General features: G+C 39.8%; 1 protein-coding gene across 1 annotated transcript in view; it reads right to left on the bottom strand.

The window, feature by feature from the left end:
* P2RY8 (P2Y receptor family member 8) overlaps positions 1-15,696 on the bottom strand; it is a 32,434-nt gene extending 16,738 nt beyond the window's left edge. Inside the window, exons 1-2 of the mRNA XM_005495541.4 lie at positions 15,585-15,696; positions 12,011-12,096 (exon numbers count right to left, since the gene is read on the bottom strand). The gene's annotated coding sequence lies outside the window, so the exon portion shown is untranslated. The remainder of the gene's footprint in view (positions 1-12,010; positions 12,097-15,584) is intronic.
* Between the last annotated feature and the right edge of the window lie 1,966 nt (positions 15,697-17,662).

Below are 17,662 nucleotides of genomic sequence, written 5' to 3'. Positions count from 1 at the left end.
CTAAAGATAAGAGTGCAGTGATAAAAGATGTTTCACCACACGCTGTGGGGAAAGTTTTTGACAAGTTGGGCCTAGCTTCTCAGTGTAGGTTCCTCTTTCCATTCTCTGAAATTCTTTTAAAAAAATTGCACACACAAAAAAACAACTTTCAAAAGCAGTTTCCTCAGTTCAGCCCTCCCTTCACTCCCACACCATCTCTACAGATGCTTCTTAGATGTACTATTAACTACATATAAAAGTTACTTGTGTTTGTACTGCGTAGGTTGATAGTTTTTAGAGCATTCTGTTACAGCATGATGTAAACTAACCTACACAAAACCCTCAAGGCTTGTCGTTTTTAGAGCATTCTGTTACAGCATGATGTAAACTAACCTACACAAAACCCTCAAGGCTTGTCTTTTAGTTTTGTTTACTTGTTTCTTTAATGTTAAAGAAATACCTTTACCAAGACCAGCAGAAAGAGAAGACCTAGCCATTCACCAGCTCAAATTTATCCTTTCTTTTTAAAGGTTATAAAATCACAACAGGAAATATTTTGAAATGGTCACATCAATCACAAGACAGAGTACTTTTTAGTCTGAACAAGTGTTTATATAAGTCCTCTATTTTTAGGTCACATCACATGCCAACTTCTTGCCATTGCCATTTGTATTAATATAGTTTTTTCTGGCTTTTTTCCCCCATTTCTTTGCACACCTGATGCAAAGCAATATTTGGAAAATAAACTAATTTTGCCTTAAGTCCTCAGAAGACATCCAAATATTTTATGAATCAGTCCTTAGCAGTGGCATTCCTGACTAGTTTCCCTGTATGCTTCTGCAAAAGCAAACACAAACAACAGAGTTTGTCTCCTGCCAAAACCGTCAATGAGAATGTAGTAACTATACTTTGACCAGTATGTCAGTGGCCTGCCCACAATGCCACAATATCCAAAGCAATATGACTTTCTAGATTAGAGTCAGGAGCCTCCTTACTGAACTGTGTAAAGTGATCTGGCACTCTAAAACCACTTCTGAAGCGCTGGGATGAAGTGGACCGAAGGCAGCACTCACAGTGTGCTTCCTCATTATCGTTCCTGCAGAGAGCCATGTCAATAAGGAGATGAAAATGTTAATGACTTCTTTGTATCTCTTTGTGAAAAGGCCTCCTTGCAATTTCGAGAGGTCGATGATTAAGAATGATGTGTCTTCTGAGGGCTGACTGGATCGGCAAGAGTTGGCAAGACTGTAGGTGTGTTCTTGGGGATGATAGGAGAATATCTTAAATTCCAGTGCTCTCTCTCACTTGCTCAATGACTTCTGAAGTCACTTTCCTAATCGCATATATTTTTTTCTTTAAATAATACTTATATTTTTTGCACAACTCAGTTACCTTGCTGCTGATGGCTCAAGGCATATTAGTGTCTTGCTTTGAAAATGCTACAAGAGTTATAAGGGGAACATTTAAAGTGGCTTTTGAAATTGAGCACTTCCTCGAACTTTAACTGATGATATAATGAGACTTCCTAAATCAATTAGGAAAATAAAATAAGTATTTCTTTAGAGCTAGTGGATTTTTTTTTGTATGAATTATAATAATATAATCATATTCTAAGAGGAAAAATCTCCACAAACTGCAGGGTACTGTAAGATTCTCTGGTTCTCAAATGACTGAATGCCTCATATTGCAGAATCAATGTATTATTTTGTATACTGGATTTCTGATGTCTCGTTCTTGTTACTACTGAAGCAACAGTTCAGCTGAAAAACCTGAAAACCAGGAAAAAGAATTTCTTTAGAAACTGGGTGTAAAAAGAGATTGTGGTTAGATTTGCTCAATCACAAAAAAAAAAAAAAAGAAAGAAAAAAAGAAAAAGAGAGACACAGGAGAGCAGCAAGTACCTAGAGGAGTTAAGACAGATCTAAACCCACAGAGAGAGCCCAGTGCACCACCATCCATACCTACTCTGCCCCGGGTTGTAGAAATGAAAGTTTTTACACCTGCCTGCCAAGGAGATGATGAGTTTCCATGGCCCTATCCCCACCTCAACAGCTCATTATTAGGCATTTTACCATGAAATACAGAAAATCAGGACACTGAGCAGTAAGAAAGCTAGACAGAAACACCTTAGTCTCTGAGAAAGCTTCAGAGGAAGTGTGAAACCCTCCACACCCTTTGTGGAGGATTTCAGGGAGATCTCTAGATGCAACCATGTATTACCCCTGAAGTTTCTGCTGCAGTGAGATGTTTGCCTCTGTCTTATCTCATAAAACCCAGAAGTATCTATACCAGCCAAAAGAGTACATTTCCTAAATATCACACAATGGGGAAGTGGGAGATATGAATTTATTTCTCTCATCAGAGTGAGGAGATGTAAATCTACTCTCCCCACCCCCCCCATCAAGCAATAGGATTTTCTATTAGTTGATTCACAGAAAATATATAAATAACATTGAAATAGGAACTGCATTTTGGATGTCTTCTCCTCTCTAGCACTAAACAAACACAGAGTTTGTTTTTCTCACCTTTGGAATTTATGTCACAGTGATACCATGCAACCTGGAACAAATTCAGCTGCAGGAGTAAAGACAACTTGTAGATAAATAACATTATGATTAATGAATTTCTGCAAGAATGCTTGGCTCCAATTAGGTCAGGTAAACATCCATGGTCTGTAGGGAGTGCCCTAAGTATCCACAGCACTAAAGGGCACATGGCATTGACATCTTGCTTCCTTCTGTATCCCATGGAGGATGTAGTCCAATAAGTGTTTTGGCAGTTTATGGTTTACTAGGTTCCCAAACTGATGCAGAACAAGGAACAGTCTTCCTCCCACTCAACAACTGTGATTTCAGGCCTGCAGCCTGAGCTGGGTATGAGGATATATGGGCTTCCGAGAACTTAATGCTTGGGATATAATAGCACCTTTACCAAAAGCTGAGCAGCTGAAGACCTCAGTCTTGAGGTTTAGCACTGAGTGACAACAAAAGAGTATTTAGGTTCCTAAAGCCTTTTTCAGTGCTAGCATAAACATCAGAAATTGGAAATTCCACCTGTGATGGAAATTTTCTCCTTCAGTATTGGGTTTCAGTGGATCCCAGCAAGTAGGTCAGGCACATGAACAGGCAGAGGCCTGATGCTAGAAATACAATGTGAGTCACAAATGCACATTTTCTTTGCTCTGCTTCCTGGGATTGTGCTCCTTTTGCAGAAGAACCTCATGCTCCTACCTAAATCATCCGTTGGTGAGCATAGTGCCACAGTGGATGGATGGTCCTCATCCTCTATTGTAAGAATCAGAGGCAGTCAAATAAAAATACTTCCTTTTTCTGCTTTTATTGCAGTGCCAATTGCTTTTCTCTAGTTCAAGAACACTGGCAGATCTTCCAGAATGTACTGCCACTCAGTCAGTCTTCTAGATCATGGAGTTAAAATGTCGTGCTAAACTCTTTGAGAACGGATATCCTGTCCCAGCAGACTAGGAAAGACATTGAGCATAGAAAAGCTACCTAGCTCAACTGCACATTTTTGTACCACTCCCCAGGCAGAAATAAGGTGCTTGTGGAAGTGTGTGAGGGTGAGTTTGGTAGGTGTGTGTGATGCTTTCACTGCAAATCACCTGGCTGAGTGTTCATGTATCTTTTCCCCCTGTGACAGACAGGGGTGAAGTAGAGTTGTTTCCAGTTGAACAAAAATTCCTGACTTCCTGCATTGTTTAGATGGATGATCTCATGATGATGAGCTTCAGCCTACAGGGGTATAGGTATCTACTTGCTCTACACCTTGCTAAGATCCTTTACATATTCCCTTTTCCTGGCTGGAATGGGAGAAGAACAGTAGAAAGATCCCATACTTACACTGACTCCATTTTCTGCCAAGGGTGGCAATTACACAGGGAAATACCTAGGAAGCCAGGCCAGAGAAAAGGACTCCAGTGAGAATGAAAGCTGTGCTCATGGAGCTACAACAAGGCTCAGGCTGGCCTCAGAGCAAAGACCAACCCAATGTTTTATTAACAGAACAAGGCTCACAGGACATACATGGAGAAGATCACACACAACTTCTTGTGCCAGCACGAGACTGCAGATATCTCTTGTAACATCCTGTCATTGCTGGCATGACCAACTCCTATCAGTGCCTATGGGGGTACATCACTGTGAAGGACAAGGTTTGAGGAAAGCAGCAGATGATCAAGTCATTTTCAGCATTGTGTGGTGACACTATGATGCTATCTGTGATGCAGGTTGTCAAAATAAAACTGTCAGAAGGATGAATGGGAAAACGACAAGTTTTTCAGTGGTGAAAGACTGACACCACCTCTCCCCCCACTCCCAGCAAACTCTTCAACTCTATCTTGCTGTTCTGACAAAAAGCTACCCTAAAGTTTGCTTGGCTTTCATAATCCCAGTTGGTTGGCAGGATGCACAGATCAATTTATTCATAGACTGGAAATGAAGAAGAAAAGCACATGTAGAGATCCTCTATTAAAGAGTTAAGAGGAAGGGAGGAGAAATAAGGAAGTAGTGGTTGAAACAATCTGCTTTTAAGCAAAGAGAAAGGTTAAGAAATACTTGATAACATTTTAAACGGTGTATAAACAACACAGAAGAACCCCAAACTAGGTGTTTTTATTTTTTTTTTCCTAGGGATGTGGGTGTTCATAACTAGTGGAAACTGCAATGAGAACTTCAGAATTGGAAACACCACACTTTTAGCCAAAAAAACCCAAGCAGTTTTCTTACCCACCAGACCGAAACATGAAGTGAAGGGATTATTTCTAATAAGGAGAAGAGAGGCTGGTTTCCAACCCATTTCAGTGTAGAGTAGCACAATTTTTTTCTATCTAGTTATTTAATTTAAGAATGAGTGGATCAAAAGTATATAAAACAGAACAAGCACATTAAAACCCTTAGTGATGTTTACCACAAAGGACACCGAGACTGTCAGTGTCAAAAAGATATATACAAACTGATTTGCAAACAGCATTGACATACTCTGTAACTCTGATCTGAGAATGCTCTGTTGGCTTTTAAAAAATTGTACCATATTTGGCTGTTTCTCCACTGGGGAAATACTCTTATAATTTATCATGATCAACAGTAGTAATTCAGCAGCAGCACAATCTTTGTTGCCCTAACATATAAAAAAATTAATGCATAAGGCATGTTGCAGATGTATTCAAAAAAGTGCTGCCATTTGCAATTGTCTGTATGTAGGGCCTTGCCAAAATCTGACATAATTTCTCACCACTGTGAGTTGTTGTGGAAAGGATCTAGATTAAGGATGGTTGAGAACTAATTAATTTCATAAGTGAAATAAATGTGAATAAAATAAATATAAAATAAATAGATAAAATTGAAAACATTTCATTTTGATGTTCGAAACCATTGAGAAGTTTAATTACTGCAAGCTTAACCTTCTCCTTCTGTATAATCCCATTTAAATCTGAGCATGAAACAGTAAGACAGTCTGCAAGATATTTATTTACCAGAACTACTGTGAGTTATTTATCTTTGATGCCTTTGATGGCCACACATCAAGAGACTTAAGCTTTGGCTCAGATCTGAAAAAAGGAAATAAGCCCCCACAAGTCTCTACAGCACATTTCTCTGGAGGAGAGCACTGAGACAATAATGTTCATGCAGAAAGCTCAGCCGGAACCTATTGTCTCCCTCCCAGAAGAAAGTGAAGGGGCACAGTGACACTGGGCTGCAGAAATGGAAGCTGAGGGCAAGGGCTCAGTGGAGCACACCAGAGATAACAGAGAGAACCTACACTGAGATGCTGGACCAGGCAATTCTTTCTCTGAGTCAGTCCATGAATGCTATTCCCAGAATAGCAACTGGGCTGCTTGGACTTAGAAGTGAAACACTGATATTTCAGTACACTTTCTTACCAGACAAATGAAGCCTGTGGGTGAGCATGTAGCCTCATCTGTAGGGGAAGGATGTAATACAGGACAATCCAGATGGGAATGACCTGGGCAACTGTCAGCCAGAACAGGTATCACACACTTGTTCACTTTATCCTTAGCATAGAAGCAAGAATGTAAATAAAACCCAGAGAGCCACTGAGCCCAGCTGCTGTCCAGCTTTGTTTGAAAAGGATCTTTGGCCTATATACATGAGCCTATATTTCTCCTCTCTCTTTTTTCTCAAAAAATGTGAATTGGCTGGATGAAAGCCTGGAATTCAGACATTTATTATTCCACCTAATTTTTTTTAGCTCCTTTCCCTGATTAGTGCAACTGCATATGGTTTTCTGTGTGTAATGGCCATAATAACTCAGGAGAAGTTTGCAGATGTGTGCAATGGCAATAAGGATAATATTCATTATATATTATTTCACTGTAAGTCATAGTAAGAAAATAGACCAGTGTTTTCTACTGTTTACAGAGCCACTGGATCCACACATGTTGGTGTTATCTCCCCTTGCAGGGCAGTATCATTGTTTCATCCTAGACAAAAGTATTTCTTGTGGCTACAAATATCAGTCTGCAAATCTTGCACCAATTCCTGCTTGACCCAACATGTGACAGACCTAGTTTATGAATGAACCATATATTTATCCTTCATTGAAGGAAGTGAAAGCATCTAGCATTCAGTCCTCTTAGGCCCATAGCTGGACACCAAAATATTTTTAATATATAAGTATGGCTTTATTTCTAATATCTGGCACACTTTAAATTTCTGGCTGGTTCTTTGTGAACATACCCCTTCTGATTTCCTTTGAATTTACTAGAAAAGTTTACGCTGATGATACATGGAGAGCGTGAACTTTTTTACTCTGCTGTCGCAGGTATGGGCAAGAGAGCATTTACAGCTCCTGTAGAACATTAGTGTGAACAACAAAATTGTTGGAAATGGCAAGCTGCAACACTGAGGTTTTAATTTCAAACTTGAGAAAGTCAAATCGCCAGGTGACCATGTGCACTTTTGAATATGGCAAAGATTTTCAGTTTTGTGGCCCTTTACAGCAAGAAGGACATTGAGGTGCTGGAGAATGTACAGAGAAGGACAATGGAGCCTGGAGCACAAGAACAGCTGGGGGTGCTGGGCGTGTTGAGTCTGAAGGAAAGAGGAGACCTTATCACTCTCTACAAGCACCTGAAAGGAGGTTGGAGCGGGGTGGGGGTTCCTCTCTTCTCCCAGGTAACAACTGTAGGAAAAAAGGAAATGGACTCAGGTTGGCCTGTAAACCCAGGGGAGATTTAGACTGAATAATAGGAAAATTCCTTCACAGAAAGGGTTGCCAGGCATTGGAACAGGCTGCCCAGGGAAATAGTGGAGTCACCATTCCTGGAGGTAATTAAAAGATGTGTGGATGTGACACTTCAGGACATGGCTTAGTGGCAGACTTGGCAGTGCTGGGTTCAGGGTTGGACTTGATGACTTTGAGGGTCTTCTCCAACCTAAAGGATTCTGTTTCTGACCACCTCTTTTTCCTTCTACACTCATGACTACAGTAGGCCCAAACACAAGTTGAAGCAGTCAGAAAAACAGGCACAACCGAAGGAACTGATTTTTCTCTAATATGATTGATTCCTTTCTCTCTCTGCTCTCCCCTGCTAACTGACACAGCAAAAGTCTTTCCACATGCTGGTGCTCCACATTTATCAAAGTGATTCCCAGGCACTGCTGGGAGAGTTTGCAGTTGTTTTTTGTAGTACTGCAGCAACAAAAACTGGGAAGTGCTGAGAATCTACCCGACTCAGTGTAAACATCTCCAAGCCTAAGGTAGATCAATCATATTTGTTAATGATATAGGTACTGTCTCTGATCTCTTCCCCTCTCATGAGGGGATAATTATGTACTCAACCCACAAACATTACCAGAACAGACATGTGAGTTGAGCAAACCTATCAGCTTACTATAACACGTAAAACTGTGCCATGCCCTGTTTCTCAGAGAAGAGGTGTTGGTAGAAAACATTTCATTTAAAAAGCTCAAATTTTTTTCTCACAACTATATATGGTTTTAAATGTCAAACATTTAACATGCATTTCACCATGAAAAACCTCAGTGATGAGTTTGTGAGGCTATTTTATCCACCAGCACTGGATAAAGATTTTAAGATTATGTATCTGCACTGCTGAGAATTGCTGAGCTTGCAAATGCCAAACACCTAACAGGAAACTTCATTCTTCATTCTCTTAGAGGTGTTAAAGACATATTTATGCCCCATGGGAAAAATGGGTGATCAAGAAGGCGCATCTTCATGTGAAAGACTGGGTTCCAGTGATTTTCTGTGACAGGGATATACAGATTTAGGTCACAAATCAGGCTGATAAGGAGATGTATGCAATGTGCAAGGCAGTGTTTATCTTGCTTCTGGTTTAACTCAGTCTCACATTCATGCGCTAGCAGCGAGCTTCTGTTAGCTGCAGTCATGGATAGGTTGCAAACTTTTTGACTAACTATGTATTTGTAAAGACCCCAGCAGCTCTGATCTGTGCACTGAGGATTAAAACACTGTGTAACTGAGATCAGTAGCTTTGCAGAGACGTGACTGAGGGGAAGAGAAGTCCCTTATGAAAATGTCATGCCTTTTCCTTCCATGTTGATATGCTCACAATGCCCATTCATCTCAGGAAGGTTACTGTCTGGCAGCCTGAATAAATAAACAACTGAAGATCTTGAGAGCCAGAATTTCACCAGCAGGTTCCCCTGGTTGCTTTTTAGCTGAATGATCCTACTAGTGAAGTGGTGTAAGTCAACAGGCTGAAGACAGGAAATCAGCCAAGATTCTCTATCTCTAACTGAACTCAATCAGTTGCCAAAATCTCTACAGGTCACAAGCTTGAAAATGGACATGTTTAAGCTTGCCTTTTCCCACTTGATTTCTGTTGGAACCAATGCCTTCCCAGCAATTTTCCAAAGACCCTATCAGAAAATTTTTTCTCCTGATTGTTCAATAAATGACGCCCTATGTAAAATGCACCGTTCAAATTCTTGTCCTAAATACTAAATAAACTATTTTTGGGCATTTTTATGACATCCAGTGTTATAGCATCAAAGTGCTTCAGAAACACCTACAAATTTCTTATTTGCAGCCTTCCTCTAATATAAGTATTTTTTAACCCCATATTACAAAGAGGAATGTGAGGAATGAAGGGCCTGATTTCTAGGAGCAGGACCTGATTTCTAAGAGCATTTGGCATTAAATAAAATGTTACTGTTTCAAAACTGCATTTCTATTGACCATACCTGGATTTGTGAGTACTCAGTACTCTCTGCAATTCAGATTCAGATATCTTTTAATAAGCATTTGAAAATTAGGAACTCAGAGTTGGTGCCTGTTTCTGAAAGCTTAACCCCTTGAAACAGAATTTCAAGCTCTGTAAGATAAGCATCACATGGGTGGAAGGATGAAGGCACCAGTGAAGGCCTTGGTGTCTCAGAATGGGATCTGAAATAGTCAGAAAAATTATAAGTAACAGTGTTAAGTCAGCACACTTCACATGCCACACATATAGATCATCTGGTGAGGACAGAGAATAAGCCATAAAAACATGAAAATCTGGGGGTAAAAATAGTAATTCTCACACATCATACTCTCACAGGAAAAATATAGGGAGACCTTGAACCTCTTTGCCAAAGTTCCTTCTGTTAAAATTCTCTGTTGCCTTCTCTTTCTGGGCCCCAAATATAATTTACTACAATTTTTTAAGATGGTTGATAGAAGAAAAATGCTTCCCTTCCCTGTCTGAACAATAATGCAGTGGTTAATTTCAGCAAATAGATGCCTTAAGCTGCCCTCCAAGTCTGACCATGGGAGTTAGATTATCTGAGCTGGAGATTGCTTTAGCCACAAAGCTTCTGGTTACCACCCATCTTTCACATCAGAGATGCACACTAGAAAATTATTAACAACAGCTCAGGAAAAGATGAAAACACCATGAAGGAGGGCAAGAGATTCTAAAGGCAGCCATCAAGTAAGTGCACATGGCCTGGAATCTAGCTTTAGTTTGGCCTTTGGAGTTATCCAGTGATTACTGTGAAACTGTCTCTGAAGACAAGACTAGAGATAAGATCTTTAGCCTTCCAGCTGAATGGTATTTCAGGCTTCTGGCCTCTTTTATCCTCTTTTGCTTGCTGTTCCAGCTTCTGCTGGCTGGGTGCAATTCTGCCCAGTCCATAGGTTTAGCACACTACCTAGGAGGGAGGTGGATAAGACTTTAAATACTTTCCAAAGAACAGAGTTGAATGTGCACACTCTTTCTCCTAGGAGCATGCTCTAGAAGAGGAGTTACACTATTTCCTACTCTTTGACCTTTTTAAAAGCAAGTACCTGCATATGTAAAGAAGAAACAGTTTCACTGACATTCTTTAAGCGTTCTCCTTGGTGGCACCGGACCAGCTTTCTCAGATCTGCCAAAATCCATTTGTTCTTATAATTGCTAATGGATATCTTCTCTATTTTTCTCTCTAAGTATCTTAAATACTGCTATCTTGTGTTATAAGAAGCAACTACTATGGTATAATCCCCCAGAAGTCAGAGGCTGCATCAGAATTTTCCCTGTTCAGAGCTGAAGCTCTGAAGTTCCATCCTAGCTCCATTTCAGGCATTTCACATGTATCCTTTTCTTAAAAAGGTGCCGGTGCCCTTTTTGTGACCATCACAAAAGCTTTTATCAGCATCCTCTCCCAGGCAGAATTAGTGGCAGAATCATATTTCCCAGAACATTACACAGTCACTAAAATCACAAAGCCGGTTTACTTTTTCCTGTAGTTCTACATCTCAGTCAGAATATGTCCTCCAGCAGCAAGTAGATGAGAGCTGAGCAATGAGACAGGAAATGGTCTCCCCCTAAACAGGTTGTTCATTGATTTTTTTTTGTGCTGCATTATTATTCTGTAATATTTACCCTTAGGACTCTGAGGAGTATACAACCTGCACAAGGAAGATTTTACTACATGTAAAGCATGTCAATATTAGTAAATTTAACACTGTCAAAACAGTGCTCAGATCACAAAATTCAACTGCTGGGCTGTTACAGTTCTGGCATGGTTTTGTCTCACATCAGCTAATGCTGCCTCAAACAACTCTGAGCCACAATCAACTTCTTGTATAGTTCAGGAGCTATGACAGACAAAAGACCATCCCAGAAAAAGAACTTTGGATGCAGCCATCATGTTATAGAGGCTGAAAACAGTTATTACATGTGTGTCAAATATGTTAAACATCAGGATATGACTGGTCCTAGCAAATGAAGTGGAAAGTTACTGCTGGGTAAAAGCATATTCTGTGTAATGTAATTTTCTGCTGGGTAAAATAATTTTCTGTAGCCCACTAGAGGGTGCGGGCACACCTGTGCTGCCTCCAAGATTTACTTCTATGTTTCTGAGACCTGGATATTTCAGGGGTTTCTCCAGAGTATTTGGGGGAAAGACCTGAAAGAATCACACCTTGCTGTCCTCTACAAATCCACTTTGATCATGATCAGCATGTAACCCAAAGTCTCTCTTCCTCCTGTTAACTGCTCTCCAGATCCCACCCTCTGTCCTCATCGACCCCAAGTTTGTACTACCAGTTTTCCTTCCTTTGGTCTCATCCTCACCATTTCACTGCTGACTTATCCACAGTTTCCCACCCTATCTCTCACCACTGCCTGTGTTTCAGGGGGATTTCCCTTTGATCCCTGCACTGCTTGACTGTCTCAAGGTGAAGCAACAAAAGTACAAAAGGCTTTCGACTCTCACAGCTTTCGACTGCTGAACGATTGTAGCCCTAAAGTGGTGTCTATTCAGTGTGCACACTGAATTCAGGATTCTGGAGACCAGGATTTCAATTGTTCATGATTTAGTGAGTCTCAAAGACCAATCATGTTTTTAGAAGGTGAGGGGCAGAGAAGAAAGAAAAAATTCTAACAAGATTATTTCTGCCTTTGTGCTTACTCACCTACTCAAAGCTTGTGTTCCTGAATATTCCCTTATTGCCTCAGCAATTGCCTCATACAGCTAAACTCTGCATGCAACATCCTGCCAAAGAAAATGCAAAACTTTTCATCTTAAATGTTGACCAGACTTACAAGCAGCTCCCTAAGGAATTTGTCTCGCCATCTCACTGCTGATGTTTCCGTGCTGCAGCAGATCAGATTTCCTCTATGAGTAAGATCTGCAGAAAGGAACAAACAAGAAATCTTTTAAGGAAAAAAAAAGAAAAAAAAAAAAAAAAGAAGAAGAGGACATATCTAAAGGTAATTACAAATAGTGACAGTGACAAGCACTGATAATATTTTTTATTTTCTTTCACAGCCTTAAAAATATGGTTCACTAGCTGTAAAACATACCTGTGCAGGGCTACTAATGCTTCAGAATATAGACATCTAAAGATGAAGAGAAGATAAAAGAGCACATACTTCTTGGTTTGCTATTTTCCCTTCTCATTTGTGCAGATGTGAATCAGGTGCAGGGTATCTCACAGTACGGATCCCTAGCTGCTTCTTCATGACCATAGCAAGGTGTAATTTCTGTTCTTATTTTAAGATTTAGTCAGCAGTTGGGCAAGCAAGGATTTTCAATTCACCAGCTGCTGAGCCTGAATTTTTCATGCAGTAGTGTGAAAATATGACAAACATGTGCAGCTCTCGATGACCAAACTTACAGATCCTTGGCCCCAGCCTGAGCAACTCTTAAACCCTCAACAGTCTTGTGCAAAAAGGGAGAATCTCTCTGTTAGGATATCAATGACAGCTAAAACCCAGTATTTAATTATTGAGCTGTTGCATGAAGCATACACAGAATTTTCTCTCTCTTTCTCTGATATTTAGCTTTAGTTAAATATTCATCAACACTGAAAAATAAGATTAACAATGGAAAATTTTGGTAAGGATAGAAGGCTTCCAATCAAAAATATAGGAAAAGAGACTGGATCAAACTGACATTATCTGGTTCAGAGATGCAGAAAATTAATCCTGTGGGATATTTCTGATTGATTAGCAACTAAATTTCAACAAAAATTGGATTATATTACCCATTTAAAACCTATTTTAAGTAACAACCTTAACTCTCAGGCTGAGTCCCTCTCAGATTTCCTGTCCATAAATAGTAAGCCCAAGAGGAACACCAGCTTGACTTTCCCATTTGAGAGCTGTCAGTAAGAATAATCAAGCCAAAACAACAATCCCACAGACATTTAATTATAAATAGAGCTCATTTCATCCAGGAATTCTGGAGGCAGTAGTCAAGGTCCAAACTGTAATGCATTTCTGTAATGTCACTTTTCAGACGAGAGCTACATTTTCAAGCTCCTTTTTCATGCTGTGAAGAGCATGGAACCAGTGTCAATAAATATGCCTGATAAGGAAACCTCCCTTCTGTCCAACTGAAAGCTTTGCAAACATTAGTTGTCAGCAGTGAACCCCCCTGAACTTCTGTTTCAAAATGAGTTTTTACCTGGAAATTGTGCAAATGTGAAGTTTGTAAGTGGCAATACAAGTGCACAACACCAGCACGTATTTTAGACACATGGTGACAGTCTTGTTGTGCCTTCATTTTTGAGCAGGGCAGAGGAGTCTACCACAAAGCAAATTGTTGTGGCTGAGTTGTGTCTGGGTCTCTCCCTTCTTGCTGCTTGACCAGAACAGCAGTTACTGTGGCAGACCAAAGCTGCCATACAATGAATCACCTTTCTGCTGTTTGTTTTCAGTGCTGTTACACGTAACCACTGCACATAACATGCTGCACCCTCCGACAGAGGAGTGCACCCTTCTCCCACATCAAACAAAGATACTGATGCTGAAAGAGGGCACCGAGAGCAAACATTTCAAATCACCTGAGCTGGCCTTTTCTGCACTAACAGTCATCAGTGAAAGCCTAATTATCTGCATGGGCAGATGCATCTGAGTTGAACCCAAACCCACGCTGTAAGACAGAAGGTGAACACACAAGCAGTGAGTAAGATGCTGGTTGGTGACAGGGGATGCCTGGGTTCTCTTTGCTCTTCCCACACAAAGCTGCTGAGCACTTTCCCTTGAGCTGTGCCTATTCAGTAACTGGGAAACGTGACTGCAGAACTGTAGGCACACCTCAGCCACCTTTCCTTTAGAAAACCATGGCACAGGCTGCAAGAATTTACCAACTAAGGCCATATAGACTCCTGAGGAACAGCAAATTGCTTAGCACTGATGTTCCAACTAAGACTCAGACTGATGCAAGTGCTTCTACCCCTGCCATAGCCTCTTCCCTAGCAGAAGGGGGACATGCTCTCTGGTTGTTTCTAAACTGACACAGCTGTTTGCAAGGGAAGACTGGGGCTCCTGATCAGATTGCCTGCACAGGGCAGCTGCACAAACCAGGGCACAAGTCTAGCACCAGCTGAGATTCATATTAAGTCCCCATCTGTAGATGCAGTGACAAAACTTCACGTGGATCATTGGGTCTGTTGAGTGTGAAATTCATTACACAAGTCCAATTGCTACTCTATCAGCAGTTTCACAAGTAAAGTGGAAATTATTTAGGAATTAAGTCCCAACAGGGATGGAAATTTTGTGTCTGAATCAAACCAATGCTGCTAAAAGTCCTAACTAGATTCGCCTAACTACTATGCATAAAATCCAGAAAGCGTTCAAACCAAACATTCAAGGAGTCAACATCCAAACATTAAAACTGATAACAAGCAAAGACTTAAAAACCTGCAAATGCAAAAAAACCCCTGAGTCTTTTAAAAAACCCACAAATGCCATACCAGTGTATGATTTTACTCAGGGATCAGCATGGCACATACAATTTCCCTTTCTGTATGGTGACACAATGACAGCATATTATTACAATAACTTCCCCACAGATGACTATTTTATACTCGTTTCTGAACTATTAAACAAAATAAAAAGGTTTTCACACAAATAATCCCTCTGCTTGTCTATTAAGAAGCAACAAATGCCATGTTCTAAAGTGCACTCTCTTGTGGAACTTTCTTCTGGTGCCTGTCTGTCTGAGTTCAGCTTTTATGCATCAAAAGACCCTGATGAAATTGTATCATTTTATGATACTGTTCCACAGTCACTTGTGTGTGTGTGTTGGGCTGCTGCAAACTGCCGGAGCGGTCTCAGGATGAGCACAGTACATGACTCTGCAATAGCTAAAGCTAGATATCAGCTCCAGATTTAGAACTAAAATTGGTCCAAAACTATCTGGGTTTGATTTTTTCTCTTCTGTCCCCAATATGTAGAAGCTCATTCTTCCTCTTTTTAAAATCAGAGTTGAAAACTATGATTTTTACTACTCTCCTCACTAAAGCAAACTGTATCTGAGAACCCCTTATTTTCTTAGTGGTTCCTGCAGAGTGAACTCCTTAAAATTTGTGATGCATTTTCTTTCTCTTTTACTGCAGTATTTGCTGTAATAATTCTGACTTCTAAATATGTGCAGCATAATTTCTTAACTATATTTGTTCCATTATTAAGCCATACAGTTCTACATTTATTTCTACAGCTCACAGTCATCTGGCATAAGAGACACATGTACTTCTTGAATTGCAATGAACTTCATTCTCACTTCAGATGTAAATAATAGGAGGGAGAAAAATCAGTCTTGACTGAGTCTGGCTCCTCTGAAAAACTATTATGAATAAACAATCAAGAAGTGAAAAGCTGTACTCCTTACCTGGGCTGAGAAGTACAGTGCACCTTGAAAGCCTCTTAAATGACACCGAAGAAATAGAAATAGTTGAAAGTTTTTACTCATCCAACCAGACTCAGGAAATGACTATTTTGAAACTATTAACTCCTTCCTTACTTCAAAGTCTTTCAAGCACAGTTCCACTGCAGTTTGCAGAATGCTTTGCGCTACACATGATGTTTCACACTGAGAAAATGCAGGTGGACAGAGGAGAAGACTCTGATCACCTCTGTGAAAGAGAAGAACTGCTGCATAACTGTGACAAAGTACAATTTACTGTTGAGTGACGCTTAAGTAATGAAATGCTAAAATGACCTAGAGTAATGGCTTAACCTCCCAACTCTCATTTACAGAATAGGTTTAGAGCAGTGGAGCAACATTCTCATCATGAATGCAGTGTTGTGGTGCCCAAGAGAGCAAGGTAAAAACCGAGGTTGTTTGAAGGAGTGGCATCCATTGCAGCCTGGACAAGCATTTCATATACATATGGTGTATGATACTTTTATACACAAAGGGTCTCCAGCTGAAAGTCAGGTATCCCAGACTATCAGGAGTTAGTCCTCTGTGTCCCTCTGTTCCTAAAAACCTGTTTTCCTTGCCTGAATGTATATGTTTGACTAAAAGGCATTTCTGAGACTGAGCTTGTAAACACCCACTAGCCTGAAAGCTATTAAAGGCCAGCTGCCACAAGAGCACAAGCTGCTTCTGGGGAGTGGACACCTCCATACAGAACCCAAGCTGGCACCTGGGCTTCTAAGCCTGTGGAGAGAGCCCATGTTGGGGTTTTCTGAGACAGGGATGGGATTATCTTGCCTAGCTCTGGGCATCAGATGTCTACACCAGTTTGTCATTCAACGCACTCTTGAATATACGCAGTGGAAAGAAAAAGACCTTTGCAAGACTCTTTAACTGGGAATTTTAACACCCAAATAAGAGTTCTTCTGTTTTATATATATATATATATACACATATATATATATATATATATATATATGCTTGCATGATTTTTAATGCAATCAAGATATTATAAAAACTACAAAAAATCCTTATTCTCTGCAATTCTCTTCTTCATGACCATAGCAAACTTAAAAGTTAAGTTTTAATGATTATTTCCAGGAACAAAGACTCCAGAGGCATGCTCCCACAAGACACTGACGAGGCTGCTCTGCACTTGAAGTTTATCTTTTTGCAGTACTCCACAAAAAGAATGAGGATGCTCAAGGTTCTAGATCTGAGCAGGCACTTAGTGCTGTCTTGGAATGGAGGACAAAAGATTTGTGTGACTTTTCAAACTATAGCTATTGATGCTGTAGCTTCGTATACAGAAACACCAGGGCATTTTGATTTGAAGACGGTTACAGGATGGAGACTCAAGTTCTTGCTTTAACTCCTCTCACTTCCACATATAAAAAATTGAAACCAACTGTCAGTATTCTCACCATGAGCCCACAGGTAAACAGGAAGGAGTTTCAGTCTTATAGCTTCAAAGAGGACAAAATATATTAAATTGAACCCCCTAAAAACTCCTCCAAAAAATGAGATTAGATTTGCTTCTTTGGTTGTTATATTTTTAAACAATCTTCTTTTAGTTCAAATATAGCAGGCTAGAAATAGAGCTTTTTATTTTCAACTTTTTGATCCTTAAGGCTACAAATAATTAATATTTTACAACTCTTAATTCACTACAATTTCTAAAGAAGCTTTCCTCTCTAAAAGTGGGGAAAGAAACTTTCAGAATGAAAAGACCCAGCATGTACTTTTGGCAAAAAACCATAAAATTCTACAGTCCTGAAGTGTTATAATGAATATATTATTAATTAATGCTACAGTACAATGCACTGTGATATATCATAACATAGTATAATGAAAAGAAAATTATTTAATAAATAAACATACTACTTCTACAAGGTAATCAATTTGATGATGTTCATTTGGCCATGCTAAAACTTCCTCAGAAAGGAATTAAGTGCTAAGAAAGCATTCCTCTGAAGTCTGGTCATGTCTTTCAGAATGATTTATGAGAAAGAGTGTGAATATTTACGGGTTAGTTTCCTTTGGGTAGA

This window comes from Zonotrichia albicollis, chromosome 2 (genome assembly GCF_047830755.1).
Source record: "Zonotrichia albicollis isolate bZonAlb1 chromosome 2, bZonAlb1.hap1, whole genome shotgun sequence".
NCBI classification, from domain to species: Eukaryota; Metazoa; Chordata; class Aves; order Passeriformes; family Passerellidae; genus Zonotrichia; species Zonotrichia albicollis.
The sequence above is the reverse complement of the archived record's forward strand: the minus strand, read 5'-3'. Positions and strand labels throughout refer to the sequence as shown.